The sequence below is a fragment of the Balaenoptera borealis genome, assembly GCF_965194805.1.
Source record: "Balaenoptera borealis genome assembly, chromosome: 15".
Classification (NCBI taxonomy): domain Eukaryota; kingdom Metazoa; phylum Chordata; class Mammalia; order Artiodactyla; family Balaenopteridae; genus Balaenoptera; species Balaenoptera borealis.
In genome coordinates, this window is record NC_138871.1 from 77,424,513 (window position 1) to 77,443,805 (window position 19,293).

A 19,293-nucleotide genomic window follows, 5' to 3' on the forward strand; every position below is an offset into this window, starting at 1 on the left:
CATGTGAGTGTTTTGTGAGAGCGATAAAGGAGACTTGCAGAGGAAAGACTCACAGCAGGTGGAAAGAACTGGGTCTTTCCCTTTACAGTAGGAGAACTGCTGGCTTCATCTGCACAGACACATCTGTGTAATCACCCTCAAAACAAGTTCTAGAATATATTCTTCACCTCCAAAAGTTCCCTTAAGTCTGTTTTCAACCAACCCCCTCCCTCAATACCTGCCAGCAGAGGTGACTACTTTTTGATTTCTGTTACCAGCCTTTGTGCTACCCCAAACCTCATCAGATGTCTTATTGGGAAAAGTGGTGGGAAATTTGGGGCTTAACTAGATTTCAGTCCTTCAGCATAGTCTGTGTGACTATCAAAATTCATCTGGTTTGTCTTTCCCGTAGTAAAATACCTCTGCCTCTCCTAGAATACACGATTGGCAAATGCCACCAGCATAGAAAATAGCCAGCATTTGTCAGCTAGCCCCAGAAAGGACATTTTCTTCTCCGGGAATTTAGATGATTTAGCCATTTTTGGTTTTTTGTTATTTAATGTCTTCAAAAACATTATTTTAAATTATTTTTCTATTTTTTCCCTAATTGTTGTAACAAAAATGTTGGGCTACCACATCCTGCTGTACACTACTTGAAAGGGGAAGTCTGTTTTCTCTCTAAAAGCTATTTTAAAAATTGCCAACAAGTACTTATTGGACACCTGTTTTATTCTTAACATTGTGCTGAAGGAGTTAGAAAAAGAATCTAAGCTATGATCTTTAACCAAGGTAGCTGACATCCATTTGAGAAGAAAAAACATACCTGAGCGAAACTATTAAAAATCATGACAGTAATGTTGACTATAATGGGGACACATGTAACCTTGATTAAGTGATTCTGTCTTCCAGATCTCAGTTTCCTCGGTTGCAAATGAGAGGTTTGATTTTGATTAGTGGTTATCAAACATTTATGTTAAATGCACTGAGCCACATAATAGAGCTGGCCAGCTGAGTAGCTGCCCAGGATATCCATCTATATGAGGTGTTAAAACAGCAATGGAAATAAAATAAAATGGAGAAAACGGAATTATCAAAACTCCTCTCGGGAAGAGTACCATATGTGATTTTAGAGTAAGCCATTTGGGATATTGGGTGAGATTCCCAAGGAGCATGCTTAAGAAACAACAGATAGAGGATAAACCCTTGTAATGAGGGGGAATCTCGTTTGCCACAGGGCTTTTGTTCTGTTACGCTGCAAGCTTGGGCCCCATCCAAGATGCCTGGGATGACAGAGGAGGTTGAACCTCACCACCAGTAGTCCTGTTTTCCTGCCCCCTTCACGTAGTGTTTAGTATTTCTACATAAATGAACAAATATTTTAAAAATATAGTCTGAATGGGACACACAAGTATTAATGCTGCATGCCTTACCTAGCTCTGCAGCAAATAATTCCTTTACAAATGAAATTTTACATAGAACCCCAGTACATGAAAAGAAAATGAAAGAGAACCCACCCTGTTTAAATTAGATGTAGGGACATGGCACTTTGTTCACTCAGCTTCCCTTTAAACCTGCTGAGAAAACGTTGTCAAATTCTAGTCCGCAGTGGAATACTGTTTAAAAACTACTGACTTAGGTGATTTTCACCTTTTTTTTAAAAGCACTTATCTTCTCTGATTCTATGATGAAGTACAGCCATCTAGAGAATCGTATTGCAATGCCTTATTTCTTAAGTTCTTATATGCCATTCATCAAAATTAATATTTTCACTGGTTCAATAACAACTATTTTGAGAAAAATGGAACATTGACATGTTAAACATACAATTTTCATTTATATTTTCTCTGTCTTTTTAAAAAACTTATGTTCTGAAAATTTTCTTGAACTTTCAGCTGTGTGTTAAATAATGTGTTTTTATTTCCAAGAACTCATTCTTGTTCTCTGATGATGTCTTTTTTAAAAAATAATAACTGCTCTTGTTTTATGAATGCTCTCTTTTCTTAAGCCTCTCTGATTCGATTCATTAGAGTTCTTTGGGCGTCTGTTTCTCTTTTCTAGATTACCTTCTGTTTGTTTCTCAGTTTTTGCTTCCATTCTATTCCTTGTATTTTGAAGAGCTGGATCTTTGCAAGTTTCCCAGAAGCCTTGACTGCAATTCATATTTAAGAAGGCATAACCAGGCTGGTTAATAAAAGCAGATCTGTGATTTCCTCTGTGGCTTTGGGCACCCCTCCAGAAGGAGATGGCAATTCAAATTCTGGAGGTGTTGACTGTCAAGCTTCTTACCTCCACCTCTGCTGGACCTAGATGAAGAGAGTCAGCCTTGGAGTACCCACTTTCATGTGGGCACACAAAGTCCTCCCAGGCAGATTGCTGAATTCCTTTGGGACCTTTCCTTAGGTCTTCGTCCCAGGGGAAGACACTGTTGCCATGTGGGGCAGGGTGATTGGAGAGGGGGTGGGATCATACTGACTCAGCAGAATTCCACAGGTTCTTCATTCACTGCCTTCTTCCCCCTCTTTCATTCCCTCCACGCTTGCTCATTCCAAAACACTGCAGTGAAGAATTACCCACGCGGCAGCCTTCCTCTTATACGTGCTCTGAGCTGTGTGCTCCTACATCCTAGTTTGTTGGGCATTATGATCCTATTGTCTAGGATTTTTTTTTTAATGACTGTTACTCCATTATCAGTGCTTTTAATGACATTTTCCCTTTTGTAATTTACTGCAGTGACACACTAAAGATGGGGCAGTTGGAAAGCTCCATTCAGGGTATAGGCAATAGTGGGTACATTGCCGTAGAGAATTTATAAACAATAATAAAACCAACCAAAAGAAAGTCTGGGTTTTATTATCACCAAGATCAATGATAAAATGTTCTCCCTACCCACCTCCCCCAAAAGTATCTTTTTAAAAAATATAAGTTCTAAACAATTGCTTTGGTTACTGTAGAGTTTTAATAAAATATATGTATGTTTCAAATAAGCACATTTTTACTACTATTGTCTAACAAACATTAGATTCTACAGGGAAGTTAATTTGGAAACCTCCCAATTATACAGTTGGTTCCAACACAAATGGATTCTGCTACACATGTTTGTTTCAAGACTAAGTTTGTAAAGTTTTGGAATCATTCAGGCTTGATTTTGGCGTCATTTGTGTTTCCAATTCCTGTGGTACTACATATTTCTGCATTTAAACAGTAGATTGGAAATAAGCATTGACAGGACAGTATTGTGAAGATAAAGAAACAGAACTTGAGTAACCTCCATTGTCTCATTCTATGTGACCATTCAGAGTTTTACTTGTGCTTAAATATAAAACAATGATACACAAACTGTGAGGCATAACATCTTTTATGGTAAGTGCAAATTGTAGTTTATGCATGAAATCTTTTAGGAAATTACAATAGTATCTTGAAATGGAAGTTTCTTGTTTATAAATTAATTCTTTGTTTTAAGCTATGGAACAAGCCAAGGAAATAGTGATTGTTGCTGAAAGTAATTTTGTCATAAAGGAAAAGGGAGTATGAAAAGACAACCCATTCCAGGTGTCAAATAACACTGTGCATGCCTGTGTTTTATGTCATCTCACGGGGTTAGAGGAAAGGAGGCGGTAAGCCCATGTGTTTAGGCTGCCATTTTGAACCGGAAGCATAGGTACTATGATCAAAAGGAGAAATCAAGAGGTTAAATGACTTTTCAAAAGCAATGGAAGTCAGTAGTGGAACCTGTCTCCCACTTCCATTACTTTTAGCCAAAATGGTCTTTGCACTTTGTGCGAATACTTAGCCTGTGAAGAGTATGCACACACGTTCAGCTCTACCAGTTCCTCTGGGCTGAGCATAAGTCCCATTCTTTGTGTTACAACTTCTCAGACAGCTTCAGCCCAGACTCATCCCGACTCACATATATCTTATTCTTCATCTGGCACTTTTCATATTGTACCTGGGTTTTGCTTCTACGTGGGCTACAAGCTCTTTAAGAGTAGGGACCGTATCCTCCAGATCACTACATCCCTGGCAGTGCAGAGCCTATTTACTATAGGTTCCCAGGGGTGGCTGCTGATGGACATGGTGGTGGTGAACTTGCTAAGAAGGGCTAGTCCTCAGTGGTGACCTACTCTGAAGATGGATTTTTAAAAAAATGTCCAATTCATTTGGAAACCAGATGAAAAATGAATTCTGAAATCTAAGTGCTTTCTACTTCTTAGTCAAAAATGAAGTACAATGATGGGGCAATGAGATTTCCTGCTAGCTTAATTTACACAATGGCTCTAAAGGGATTTCCAAAAGTGTGATTACAGATGTGTTCTGTACTAAGGCAAGGTCACTTGGCATAAGCATGTAGCCTCCTTCAGAGGGACTACTCTGAAAGATAATACTTATTGGACCTGCCAGTTTTGTTACCTAAATATCCTGAGGTAATACTACTTTCTTCAAGCACTAGATCACACGGAAGGCATTGGTTCAATCTGAATCTTGTTATCAGAGATTAAAGGAGGATTTAATTTGATAAGAGAGTAACAGTTTTGCTCAGTTTCCTCTCAGTTTAGGAGAAAGTCATTTTTGTCATCAGATACCTTCTGGTCTGAAGGTGAGCACAATTCAATTCCAGAGAGAAATAGAAAAGGGTAGGGTAGCTGTGGCTGTCAAGAGAATATTAGCTTATATCGTTAAAATCTGCCCCCCCCCTTTTTTTTTTTTATCCAGACAGACAGTTTAACAGGTTGAGGAAGTGGTGGGAGAAGAGATAGCTGTAAAAACTCAGTCTCAAACAAAAAGACCTTTCATTTGGAAAGGTAAGGCTGTGTTTGGATAAAATCAAAGTTAAGTCATGATGGGATAGAGAAGATAAGCTGAGGCTTGTTTAACAAACACAAATACTAGATATTCAAAAGTGGTACATTTAGAATAAATAAAAGGGAATTATAATTTCAACAGAGGGAAGTGAATACACTTCTGGAACCCATTAGCCTAAGAGGTGGTACTGGCAAAAATACAAGTAGACTGCCAAGAGGTTCGGTTCATTCGTGGATGACAGGTATAGTACAATTATTCAGGGAGGCCAGGGTGACTGGTCCCTTCCCTGACCAGCCAGGCTGTTGTCGAATGTGACACCCCAGCCCTCCAGGACTCACTCCTGGAGCCGTCATTACAGACACTCTCCCAGACTGCAGGAACCAAGGGACTGGCCCAGACGCTCATTTCTGATGTTCTCAAGTTTCATCTTCCTGGGCTGAATATTAACTTTCAGCCTGAAGTGTCTGTCACCAAGTCATCTGTCTTGGTAAATGCTATTGGGATCCCAGCATCGTGAGGAGGCAATGAATCTTCCCTGCTGACAGTGAGAATGTCCACACCCAGCTGCCATTGCGATTCCTGCTTCCCACAATGTTTATGACAGTAAATTAGGCTATGGAATGCACCAAAGATTGTTTACATAACCCCTGATACCTGGTATATTTGTCAGCCCCACTCCATGGTCTGTGACTTTTGTAGAACCAGAGAGTGTTTAAAATATAAGGCTACAGATAATACATAAAATTATCAGCGCCTTGCAAGAACTCACACTAGTTTATTTGCACCTTTCCCTCAGATCTCATGTATTTCCCTTCTTCCTTTTTCTTTTTAGTCTTCTCATTATCTTTCCATTTTCCTCCCCTTCTTTGTTAGTTTTGACTCCATGCGTGAACAGAGTGGTTTGGACCCTCTCTTGAAGCTTTTCACTGGATCCTCCGCTTGATTCCCTAAGTAGCCATTTTCTTAGGGAGGTCAGCTACACCAATTGGTTCTGTGTGCAGGTGATTTCCGAATCTGTAGATCCCACCCTAACTTTTATCCTAACTCTTTGCCTTGTGTCCGGTTGCTTTCTTCTTAGCTTTATGGTTACACTTACTTTGTAAGTTTAGTCTTTAGCAGAAATTCCTGTGTTATGAGACCTGGTTGCAAAATAGAGAGATTGTTCCATAAAACAATCTTTGTAAAGTGTCATTCCAATCAAAATAGAAACTTTGGGGAAATACTCATTTTGCATGTACTTCTCAAAACACTTTTGGAACTTCCGTGTGTAGTCCTCATTCGTGGTAAATTTGTCCTTTGACTTTAGAATCTGATTTTTTAAAAGAGTCAAAGTTATCTGGTTTAGATTCAGTAAATCTGGTGGTAAATTCGCCCTTACAGATTTAGATAGTTCTAGCCCTTATACAAATCTTACTTCTGTCCAGCTAAAATTTATTTTCTTATGCAATTTGTTCCTTTGTATAATTGAGTGGCTACTTGGTTTTCAGAACTACAGAAGAGTTGCTGTTGAGATGAATGATACACAGGTAATGTTATTGAAGTAAATGCTTGGTGTGGAGGAAATTTTTGATTCCTTGATTCTAACAATCCATTATATCCATTTTTATGTTTGTTTTTTAAAATTAATTAATTAATTTATTTATTTTTGGCTGTGTTGGGTCTTCATTTCTGTGCGAGGGCTTTCTCTAGTTGTGGCAAGCGGGGGCCACTCTTCATCGTGGTGCGCGGGCCTCTCACTATCGCGGCCTCTCTTGTTGCGGAGCACAGGCTCCAGACGCACAGGCTCAGTAGTTGTGGCTCACGGGCCTAGTTGCTCTGCGGCATGTGGGATCTTCCCAGACCAGGGCTCGAACCCTTGTCCCCTGCTTTGGCAGGCAGACTCTCAACCACTGTGTCACCAGGGAAGCCCCCTAGATCTTTCTCATACCTAAGCAAAGTTCTCAAGATGTTGGATAAAGGGCTTGAAACCTTCTTGGATCCAGGATTCTACACTGATACAAAGCATATGTCTTCTATCACTGAGAGGGAGACAAGAAACTCTCTACCACCAGTGCCCTGCCTCTCACCACCACTACATGGATACAAGGCAGAGTTTGGCTACCATGGTGAGGAGAAGGGAAGGAGCACCAAAAATGCTCAATCTCCAAGGCTCTGGTGCACAGGACCTGCCTAAGACCGAGTCTGGATCAGGAAAACCAAGAACCCCCACTATGAGTCCAGCCCCAAATAAGAAGCAATAGCTGTCTTCTTCTGGAGTTGGTCAGGAGCATGAAGACAGATGCTTCTGTGGTATAGAGTGGCAGGGGCGGCTGAAAGCTGAGAGTGGAGCAAGAACGTTGAGGAAAACTCCACAGTACTCCATACCCACGCTAAGCACAAGGTAACAGCAGCCCATTGCCAGAGGAATTTGAGTCTGTGGTACACCAAAGGTAACTATGCAGTAAGATAACCCAAATCAATTAGATTGAATCAACTCCCCATCCTAACAGCCTGACGGAAGAAGAAACATGCCCATTTCTGCATGCAAATATTTTAAAACTCCACCTATATTGTTCTTCTAAATGATAAAAAAATTTTGAAAACCCCCAAAAGCAGGGAAAAAAATAACTTGTTGTGAGGAGATGAAACAATCAATAGAGATGATTTAGATGTTGGAACCATCAAACATGTATTTTAAAATAGCTGTGGTTAATATTTATTAATTATATTAGCCACTGGAGAATGTAGACAATGTGCAAGAATGGATTGAGACTTTGAGTAAAGTGTTGAAAACTATATACAAAAAAGGAGTTTATAAGCAGATTGGATATAGCTAAAGAAATAAAATGAGTGAACTTGAGATTTGGACAATAGAAATCATCCAAACTGAAACACAAAGAAGGAAAACAAGCAGGGGCAGAAGTGGGAGGAGAACAGAGCATCTGAGAATTGTGGGACAGCATCAAAAGTCTGACATATGTATAACTGGAGACCCAGATGGAGAAGAAATGAACAGAGTGGATGAAATATTTGAGAAGATCATGGCCCAAACTTTTTAAGATTAATGAAAACATAATAAACCAAAGATCCCAAAAGCTTAATTAGCAAATCACTAAGCAGGATTAATCCCTCCCTAACACACCTAGGCACATCATATTCAAATTGCTGAAAACAAAAGATGAAGAGAATATCTTGAAGGCAGCTAGAGAAAATACACTTTTATAAGTTGAAGATGTCATAAGCCATAAAACAACCACTAAAAGTAAAATTAAAACAGAGGTGTAACTAATGACTCAATAGTGGAGATAAAATGAGCACAAAAATAATTAATCAAAAAGGAACCAAGAAAAGTGGGGGAAAAGCAAACAAGAACAGAGGCGACTGGGAATTCCCTAGTGGTCCAGTGGTTAGGACTCCACGCTTTCACTGCCAAAGACCTGGGTTCAATCCCTGGTCAGGGAACTAGTATCCCACAAGCTGTGCAGCACAGGCCCCCCTGCCCACCCACCTCCCCCACCAAAAAGAACAGAGGAGACAAAGAGGAAACAACTAGCATGATGATAGATTTGTGTCCAACCATGAGAATAATTAGATCAAATGTAAATGGTCTACACACTCCAAGTGAAAAGCAATGGTTCAACATACATGTATGCCAAATCATCATGTTGTATGCCTTAAACTTATACAATGTTGTATATAAATTATATTTCAATAATACTGGGGGAATAAAAAGAAAAGCAGTGATTGTCAGTTTGGAAAAAAGCAAGATAACTCTATATACTGTTTATAAGAAATCTACTTTAAATAGAGATATAGTTAGGTAAGAGTGTAAGGTGGAAAAAGATATACTACTCAAACTTTAATCAAAAGAAAGACAAAGTAGCTTTATTTATATCAGATAAAATTGACTTCAGAGGGACATTACATTATTATAAGGTAGTCAATTTATCAAAAAGACGTAATAGTTCATAAGATGTATACACTTAGCAGAATTTTGAAGTACGTGAAGCAAAAACTTATGGAACTTAATGGAGAAGTAAACAAGTCCGCAATTATAGGTGGAGAACTTAATACTCTCAGTTAGTGAGGATATAGAAGACCTGAACTATATCATCCACAAGCTTCAGCAGACTGATGCTTACAACACTTCACCCACCAGTAACAGAATACACATTCTTTTCAAGTGCACGTGGAACATTCACTAAGATGCACTACCTTCTGGGCCATAAAACGAAACTCAACAAATTTCAAAGAAATGAAATTATTCAGAGTATGTTCTTTTGATAAGAATGGATTTAAACTAGAATCAATAACAGAAAGTTATTGGAGAGAGTATTATAAAATACTCAAATATTCTAACATTAAATAACATACCTCCAAGCAATCAGTGTGTCAAGAAATCACAAGGGAAATTAGAAAATATTTTGAATTAAACGAAAATGAAAACAGTATATAAAAATGTGTGTGATGCAGCTATGGCAGTACTTACAGGGAAATGTATAACAGAAAAGAATAAGATAGAAAATATGAGTGCACTGCAAGGATTCTAAGTAGGAACTGCACATATAGCAAGGAATATTAAGCCAGCTGCTATGAGCCGTGTGGGAGATACATTTGTTTGAAGGAGACATGACAAATATACACATTGGGTAGAAATGAGTTTTTAATTTATTGCTTACTGTTTTCTCATTTGATTTTGTAATATAAGACAGCCAGTTTGATTATCAATGTAACAGGAAGGTTAAAGTGTATTGTTTAATTTTTTTATTACTATAGTCCATAGTTTTGAAGCAAAATGAGAAATTTTTTTCTCTGCTCTTAGCAAGAGTGTGGGACTTACTGCCAAATTTCAGTTATGAACTTTCAGTGCATTTTTCAGAAAGGAAGTTTAGAATATGACAGTTTCTGAGTTTGCAACAATTGTGGTATTTAATTCCAGCTAGTGTAGATTGCTCAATAAAATATAGTGGTTTCTCATCGGGAGAAAAAAATAATATGCGTGTGCAGTTTTAACTCCTGGTTGTAAATTGTAATGATATTGAGAAAATCATTCACCCTATTCTAAAGAAATACCTTATAGTGAAGTTTATTGAAAATATAGTTTCATCAAATGCTGAAAATACCATGAGAATAACAGAATCCAGTGTATTTTTTAATGAAATTTCAAACCTTCAAAATTAAGAGATAAAAGTCTACTTGGCAACATAGTATGCCTGCCAAATTTGTTGATAAAAATTCTCAAATATTTTCATTGGAAAAAGAAAAAGAAACAAAGTTATTGCAACATTTTCTACAACATTCTGCAACCATTGAGTAAGCCTTGTTATTATTATATTTAATAATCTATAGTATTGATATATAGTGTGGCAAAGAGAAAATTGCTCATATAGTTGCTAGAAAAATAGTTTTGTCCATTATATATTGATGATGTGTGTACCTTTATTTTATCTTATATAAACTTTATTGTTGACAAATATTCCACAGCAGTGTTTATTACACTATTTTACTCAAGTTTGGATTCTGCAGTCCAATCTGATGAATGTCCTGATATTTGTAACACTTGTAATTTATGTGAGATAATTGTGGCAAGACAATTTTATAGAGGATTTGTTCAGTTTTATTAATTTTACCTAGATTAGATTAATTTAACCTAGATTTTAATTTCTTTCTAGGCTCAGGAAGAAAAGTTGTTAGTCAATGTAAATTAACATGAAAAAGTTATAAAAAATAATTGCAGGTGATAAGGCTGAAAATGTATTGGAAAGTATATAGGAGTTAATAAAATGGTTACAGTCTATTAATAATGGTTCCATTTCAAAACACTTAAAATGCATAAATCTTGGGAATCTCAATAATTTCTGCTAATTATCATGAATATATTTTAAAATACTTTGAATTATTTTTAAGTTATTGAAATAATTTTACTAGGCAACTGGTTTGGGGAAATATTTTGCTCAGAGATTGTAGTTAACCATTGACATTTACTATATCATTCTGAAATTCCTAGATTTTGGAAGAGAAAGTACTAAGCAGGGCAGAGAAACTCACAAATGAGATTCACATTTTCAGTTATAAAAGAATCTCTCTTGGAAAATATTTCTACAGATGTCATATGGGTAACAAGTTTGGCTACTTAACTGATATTTTTAGCATTCTTAACAAATTTAATTTAAAACTGCATGGAAAACCAATGCTGTATTTCAACATGTCAAATGTATCTGAGACATTCCAAAAGATGTTGTTATGGCAAGCAAAACTCAAAAATAGTCACTGTAGTTGCTATGTTTTCCCAACATTGCTGTAACATATTGAAAAGAAGCCAATATGAGTGAAATAAATTTAGAGGTATTGTTACTTTTCACTTCTGTGTCTCAAACTTTTAATCATTACTTTCCAGAAGAGAAATTTAAAACATAAAAGAAAAATGTTTTCTTTGCAAATCTTGAATTGATGATTTATTTAAACTTGGTCAACCAAAAACTTTTATTGTATCTCAACTCTTCATTTATACCAAAGACTATTTATAACATAGAATTTACCATTATTGTTGGTTACAATTACAGGAGAATTTCTATTGCTTAATAGAAAAAGTATATATTTATAATTACCATTCACAATCACAATGACATACAGTGTATAAACTAGGATTTTCAATGCTGAATTGATCAAAAACAAAGGAAAGGAATAGACTTAAACATCTACCAAAGGTCATCTGTTTCTGGGTAAGGTGGAAAAACAAGGAGTGGATTTGCCATTCCACTTGAAACAACCAAAAATTTTTTTAAAAAATTTAAAAAACAGACAAAATAAAGGAAAAAACAATTTTCAAGAAATTAGGTACCAGGTAATGAAAGGCAGTGATCTCTTAGATACGGGAAATAAATGGGGTAAGCCTTATGATTAGCCACAGTGAAGGGAGGCAGGACCCAGGCAGAGCTTGTTGGTCTCCCCGAGTTGAAGAGACAGAGGTGAGACACCAGTGCAGTTAGAGTTCACAGAGCAGAGTACCAAGGAAAGGAGAACTGTGTGGAGAGAGAACCAACCGATTTGCAGAGGGTCCTCCTTGAATATTAAGCAGGGTACTGAGCCTGTTCTCATCAGCAAGACTGGAAAAACCTCATAATTCATAGGGGATTAACTAAAATTCTCAGAAGAGTCTTGCCTCGGAAGTGGGGATTAATTAGCCTTAAGTTAGATGCAGCTCTGGTCCCACCTAACAACCTCAAAAGCAGACCTAAAAGACTCATGGTGTTTACAAATTATCAACCGAATCTCAGAACAATGATCAAAATATTTATAGGAATAATCCAGCACCTAACAAAGTAAAAGTCACAATGTGTGGCATCTAATAAAAAACACAATGAAACAAACAGAAAAAAACAAAACCATATAAATAGCACTCATAATGAGGAGAAAAATAAATCAATTGAAATTGACCCAGACTGACACAGATGTTAGAATCACCAAACACATTAAAAAGTTATTATAGTTGTATTTCATGTGCTCAAAAAAGCTAGAGGATAGAGTACTCATGTTACTTGGACATGAAAATTACTAAAAAAAAAGAAACAAATTAGACTTTTAGAAGTTAAACTGTAATGTCTGTGATAAAAATACACTGTATTTAGTTAATGTCAGATTAGACATTGCAGAAAAATAGATTAATGAACTCAAAGACATAGTAATAGAAATGATACAAAATCAAACAAACACACAGGAAACAAACAGCAAAACAAAGGATTATCAGTGAGCTGTGAGACAACTTCAAGCAACTTAATGTAATAAATGTAATAGGAGCTCTGAAGTAGAAGGGAGCATACACATATTTGAAAAAATAATGGCTAAATAATTATGAAATTTGATGCAAACTCTAAAGCTATAGATCTAAGAAGCTCAAAAAGCTCCAAGCATGAGAAGCATAAAGAAAACTATAGGAAGGCACACTATAATAGTATTTTTCAAAAGCAATGATAAAGAAAAAATTTTAAAGTCATCCAGAGAAAAGGAGAAACATAAGAACAAAGTCAAAGATGACAGCAGATTTCTCATCAGAAACTATACAAGAAAGAAGTCAATGGAGAAACATTTGAAAGCAATATAGAAGAAAAAAAAACCTCTCAACCTAGAATTTTATATCCAGTAAAAATATCTTTAAAAATAAAGGCAAAAACACCCTTTTTCAAATATACAAAAGCCAAAACACTTAATTATCAGAAGATTTGCACTACAAGAAATGTTGAACAAAATAATTCAGACCTAAGGAAAGTGGTACTAGATAGAAGTAGGAGACTGCACAAAGGAATGAAAAGTCTATAAAATAATAACTAAAAATTTTCCTATTATTTAAATATCTTTAAATGATAACTAACTGTTAAAAAATAATAAAAGTTTAATGTGGCATTTATAATATGTGTAAAAGTAAAATGCATGACAACAATAGCACAAAGACCAGGAAGGCAGAAATGGAAGGATACTATCATAAGGTTCTTATAGTATATGTGAAATGGTATAATAACTCTTGAAGATAAACTGTGATAAGATGATATGCGTGCTTTAAAACCTAAAGCAACCAACGAAATTTAAAAAAAAAGTTATAGCTAATGAACTAACAAAGGAAATAGAATTGAATAATAAAAATATCTGAAAACTGGTAACATACCAAGTGTCCATCAATAGGTGATATGAGTAAATAAATTGTAGTATATCTATATAATGGAATACTATTTAACAATAATAATGAACCATTGAAACACACAACAATGTAAATGAAGCAGAACATAATTATGCAGAGTGAAATAGCTAAATATATAGTATTTTTTAAAGTATAACATTTACTAGGAGGTTTTTGTCCTTATTATTCTTCCTTCAACATTTTCCACATTACATATGGAGAAATATGGTGCTGGACCCAAATATCCCAGGGTAGTGGGATAATATTGGGCAGTGGTCATTTGAGGAGTGGTGAGGTTAGGAATTCCAATTTTTCCATTAACTAGTTGTGCGGCAGTGGGGAAAGTAATTACTATTTGCTACGCTTATGCACTTTTAAAGTAAGGTGATTGGATGATAAGATCTTTAAGGCCTCTATCAGCTGTGAGTCACTGAACCACATCAGGTCTTGAAAATCCAGGCATGGAAATGAACTACAGAAGGGCTGGGACCCCAGACCAGAAAGACTCTTAGGCATTATAGGAGATGCTGGGCTGATTTAAAATACACAACATCTACCTCAGGTAGCTTTCTCTCTAGTGGATGAGGCAGGCATGAAAATAACCATAGTGTGTAATAAATGCTGCAGAAGTGATATACATTTTCTTCCAAGAGTGATTAGAGGCCAGTGCTTTAACATAATTGACAGAAAGCCACACCATTTTTATGTTTTCTGCATACATTATTTGGGTTGGCACAATACATATCAAATAAATGGATTCTGCCTTTATTTAAGTTCTTCCATGGTTCTGTATTCAAAAGGCCTAGTCATCATTCCCAGTCAGATCTCTCCCCTGGGCTTGTTTACTTTATGTCTCCACTTGGAGATCTCAAATGCTTCTCAAACTCAGCATGCTCCAGACTAACCAGGTCTTCCTTCAGTGTTCTCTGTCTTGGGGAGTGTCTTCAACATCCATCTAGTTACTCACTTTATTGAGTGAATGTAATAAGAGTTGTAGCTAGTGATCTGTATAAAGTGATCTAAATATAGTGAGCTTTTGACGGAAACTTATCAAAAGCTCACTGTATATATAGTGAGTGAGTGAATATAATAAAAACCATCCTTAATGGCACCCTCACCTCACCCCCCGGATATATTGCAAAACTCTGTTGAGCATACACCCTAAATCTCTCCAATTCATCCACCTGTTTTCCTGTCTCCCTCCACCACTCTAGTCTAGTTTCCTATTAACTCTTGACTAGATTATGCAATAAACTCCAAACTGTACTCCCCACGTCCACACCTGCCTCTTTCTAATCTGTTCTCCATATTTTAGCCACTGTGGGGTCTAATCTGGGGACAATTCTAGGTCTAACCTTGCCACTCTGCCCACCCTTTTAAAACCCCTCATACTGATCTCCACAAGTCTTTCAGCCTCTTCTCTCATATACTGCCTTGCACTTGCTGCCTTTGCTCCTTCATAGTCTTCTTCACGTTCCTTTAATGTTCCATGCCCTTGTTCACCACAAGGCTTTTTGCATGCTGTTTTCTCTGCCTCTAATGTCTTCCCATATCCTTCCCTTCCCTTCACCTGATTTAATTTAATTCAACTCAGCATGCAGATCACAACTTCATATTACCCTGAACCCATGACTAGTTTGAATATCCCTGTTTTACTTTTTTATAGCAATAAGCACCCCTCCTTTACAGACTTTATTATAATTGTGATTTGGTGGTTACTGGGAAGAAGCTATTTAGATCACATCTATCTCTTTCACCAGACTGTAAGCCTCATGTAGGTACCTGATTGTGTCTTTTTTTGTTCATTACTGGATTCCTATCACTTAACCCCATGACTGACACATATTGAGCAATCAATAAATATTTGAGAAATGAATGAATGAATGAATGAGTGACTGTAAAATGTATAGTATAAAAGGAAATTCAGGGATACTAAAACATTCTTATATAACCACAGTTGAATCTGGTCTTGAACCTCTCTAGGTAATGAAGTCAGCCACATCAGTAAAGGACCAGTGTCATTCCTCCTCCTAGCCGAAGTCATCTCTGTTGATAACCAGAGTGTAAGGCTCTTATTCTCCTCTAAGCTCCTAGGAACTTCACTGATGGTCAGCTCTCTGGTCTTGCCTTGGTAATCCCTGCTCCAGTTTACTGCACATGCCATGAGTGCATGAACTGTATCTTTGCTGACTAGTGCCTTGAAGGCAAGCCAAGTGGCGGCAATGAACTGTCAGCTTTAGAGCCCTTGTCCTCTGAAAGCATTTCATACTCTGCTGGAGGGACGTAATCTCCCATTGCTCTGTGCTCCCTAAGCCTTTGACTTCTACCTATACTTTATCCTTATGTCCATTTATTTATACAAACACACACACACAACATTCAGGTGTTTTTATGGCTCTTGCATCATTTTGCCCTTTCTTGTAGTTAATTGTATGCCTGTCTCTTACTAGACAGGTGTTTCTGAGAAGTTGGGTGGTCTTGCTCTTGCCCTCTTCCGGCTCCCAGCACAGTGTCTTGTGGTGGCCCAGTCTAATGTAATGTTTGCTGACTTCAACTGACTCATGAAAAGTAGGGGCAAAGTAAGGGCTGGAGTTTTCCTCTTCTCTTGGTCTGTACACGTGTCCTGCAGTGCGGTGTATTTGCCAGAGCAATACTTGCCAGAGTATTTGCTGGACCATGGGTCAGCAAACTTGGGTTTTAGTCTGAGTCACCTAGTTTCAGTTTGCTCATTTATAAAATGTAGAAAATAATCTCCATTTATCCATTGCAATGAGTATTTGCTAAAATCAAACAGGTGTGGAAGTATTTGGTATAATGTAAAGTATTCTACAGATGTCTAAATATGAATATGCAAAGAAACACCGGCTGAAGTAGCTAAGATTTTAACTTGCAGCTCCTCTGAGCTGGACCTATAACTCACAGTGGGTGCCAGAGGCAACTTTGGCTTTGCTCTTTATGTAGCCAAATGGAATGATTCATGAGTTGTAGCTATGAGGCCTATATATGTAGCACCACCTTGGGTGTGTGGTCAGCAGTGCCAAAGTTATTTGGTCACAGGAATTTCAGAGAAATGCCTGGAGCATATCACTAGTGCTTGGTGGATGGTGACAGTAAACTTCCTTCTGAAGGACTAGGAGGGTAGATTTGATGCTAATATCTATCAGAGAACCTACTGAAAGTGAATGAGTGAAAGTTACAGCATGCATTCAACAGCCGTGGAGAAGAACGACTCACAGCCTGCAGCAAAGGGTCTACTCCACTCCCAAAGCACCCATGCAGGTCTGACTTTGCCATTCTTTATTGTGATGGTTGGCTTCCTTTTCTGCTCCTCCTAATTGGCTGTGAATTCTTTGAGGGTAGGGATGACTTTTAGTCATCTTTTAATTTCCAGCTCTTGAGACCTGCAAGTGCAGAGTATGTGCTCAGAAAAGAAAAAAAAAAAAAAAAAAAAAAAGCTTTTGTGACTATTTGGAGGACTAAAAAGAAAAAGAAAAGAAAATGATGGCTAAGACAAGGTTTCCGGTTTTGCAGAGTGACAGAGCTGTGACCAGATCATTACTAAGTGATATGCTACGTGTGAGAATAGAGGCTTCAGAGAAGGCTTCTTTGGGAAGATGACACTTGAACTGCATCTTGAAGGAGAATGAGGCCAGGGGAAGAACAGAGGAAATGATGGTTTGGAAGACTCTGTAATGTTACATGCTGAAGATGCTTAAATATTTCAAGGTGCTTTGGTGTACATTGTCTCAATTCTCACAGAAATTCAGATGTGAACGGGGTAATCCTTAGGGCCACATTCATATATCAGGAAACCAAACCCCAAATGACTAAAAGGACTTGCCTAAAGTCACACACAGGTTGGAGGGAAAGGCAGAATTAGAATTCTCTTAACTTTTTTTTTTTTTTGCTCTTTACACTAGAACACACTGCTTTATGTGCTAGTGGGAAAACTTCAACTCTGCATCCCAGATGGTTCCTTTGAGTGCACCTAACAGTGAATCTGAAGGAGTTTCCGGAAGTCATTATAAACTGGGTAGAAAAATGAACTGTTTATCAAAGTTTGGAATGGAGAGATTTATTTGGTAGCTGGTGTTTTATTTACAAACAAAAGGAATCCATTGCTTACAATGTAGACCTCAAGGGTAGTAAAGACAAAAGAGTCCAGTTCACAGTGACATTAACAAGCTGAGTGGGTATAGAGAGCAGATCTGAATCTACCAATTGTTGTCCAATATTTGACACTTAACAAAAAGAAATCCGGGCTTCCCTGGTGGTGCAGTGGTTGAGAATCTGCCTGCCAGTGCAGGGGACACGGGTTCGAGCCCTGGTCTGGGAAGATCCCACATGCCACGGAGCAACTGGGCCCGTGAGCCACAATTACTGAGCCTGTGCGTCTGGAGCCTGTGATCCGCAACAAGAGAGGCCGCGATGGTGAGAGGCCCGCGCACCACGATGAAGAGTGGTCCCCACGTGCTGCAACTAGAGAAAGCCCTCGCACAGAAACGAAGACTCAACACAGTCATAAATAAATAAATAAAAGAACGTGAAAAAAAGAAATCCCCTTTTGGTGGGGCTAATGGCACACTCTGGGAGGGCTCACGCCAAGGAGTACTTCCCAGAACTTCTGCTGCCAGTGTCCTTGTCCCCACGGTGAGCCACAGCTACCCCCCGCCTCTGCAGGAGACCCTCCAACACTAGCAGGTATTGTAAGATTCAGGCTGCTAATGTTGGCATATGCACATTTAGCCTTAAAAGAGATTAAGTTGAGAAGCAAGAGGAACTACAGTCCTGCAGCCTGTGGAACAAAAACCACATTTACAGAAAGATAGACAAGATGAAAAGGCAGAGGGCTATGTACCAGATGAAGGAACAAGAAAAACCCCAGAAAAACAACTAAATGAAGTGGAGATAGGCAACCTTCCAGAAAAAGAATTCAGAATAATGATAGTGAAGATGATCCAGGACCTCAGAAGAAGAATGGAGGCAAAGATCAAGAAGATGCAAGAAATGTTTAACAAAGACCTAGAAGAATTAAAGAACAAACAGAGATGAACAATACAATAACTGAAATGAAAACTACACTAGAAGGAATCAATAGCAGAATAACTGAGGCAGAAGAACGGATAAGTGACCTGGAAGACAGAATGGTGGAATTCACTGCTGTAGAACAGAATAAAGAAAAAAGAATGAAAAGAAATGAAGACAGCCTAAGAGACCTCTGGGACAACATTAAACGCAGCAACATTCGCATTATAGGGGTCCCAGAAGGAGGAGAGAGAGAAAGGACCAGAGAAAATATTTGAAGAGATTATACTGGAAAACTTCCCTAACATGGGAAAGGAAATAGCCACCCAAGTTCAGGAAATGCAGCGAGTCCCATTACAGGATAAACCCAAGGAGAAACACGCCGAGACACATAGTAATCAAATTGGCAAAAATTAAAGACAAAGAAAAATTATTGAAAGCAGCAAGGGAAAAATGACAAATAACATACAAGGGAACTCCCATAAGGTTAACAGCTGATTTCTCAGCAGAAACTCTACAAGCCAGAAGGGAGTGGCATGATATACTTAAAGTGATGAAAGGGAAGAACCTACAACCAAGATTACTCTACCCGGCAAGGATCTCATTCAGATTCGATGGAGAAATCAAAAGCTTTACAGACAAGCAAAAGCTAAGAGAATTCAGCACCACAAAACCAGCTCTACAACAAATGCTAAAGGAACTTTTCTAAGTGGGAAACACAAGAGAAGAAAAGGACCTACAAAAACAAACCCAAAACAATAAAGAAAATGGTCATAGGAACATACATACCGATAATTACATTGAATGTAAATGGATTAAATGCTCTAACCAAAAGACAC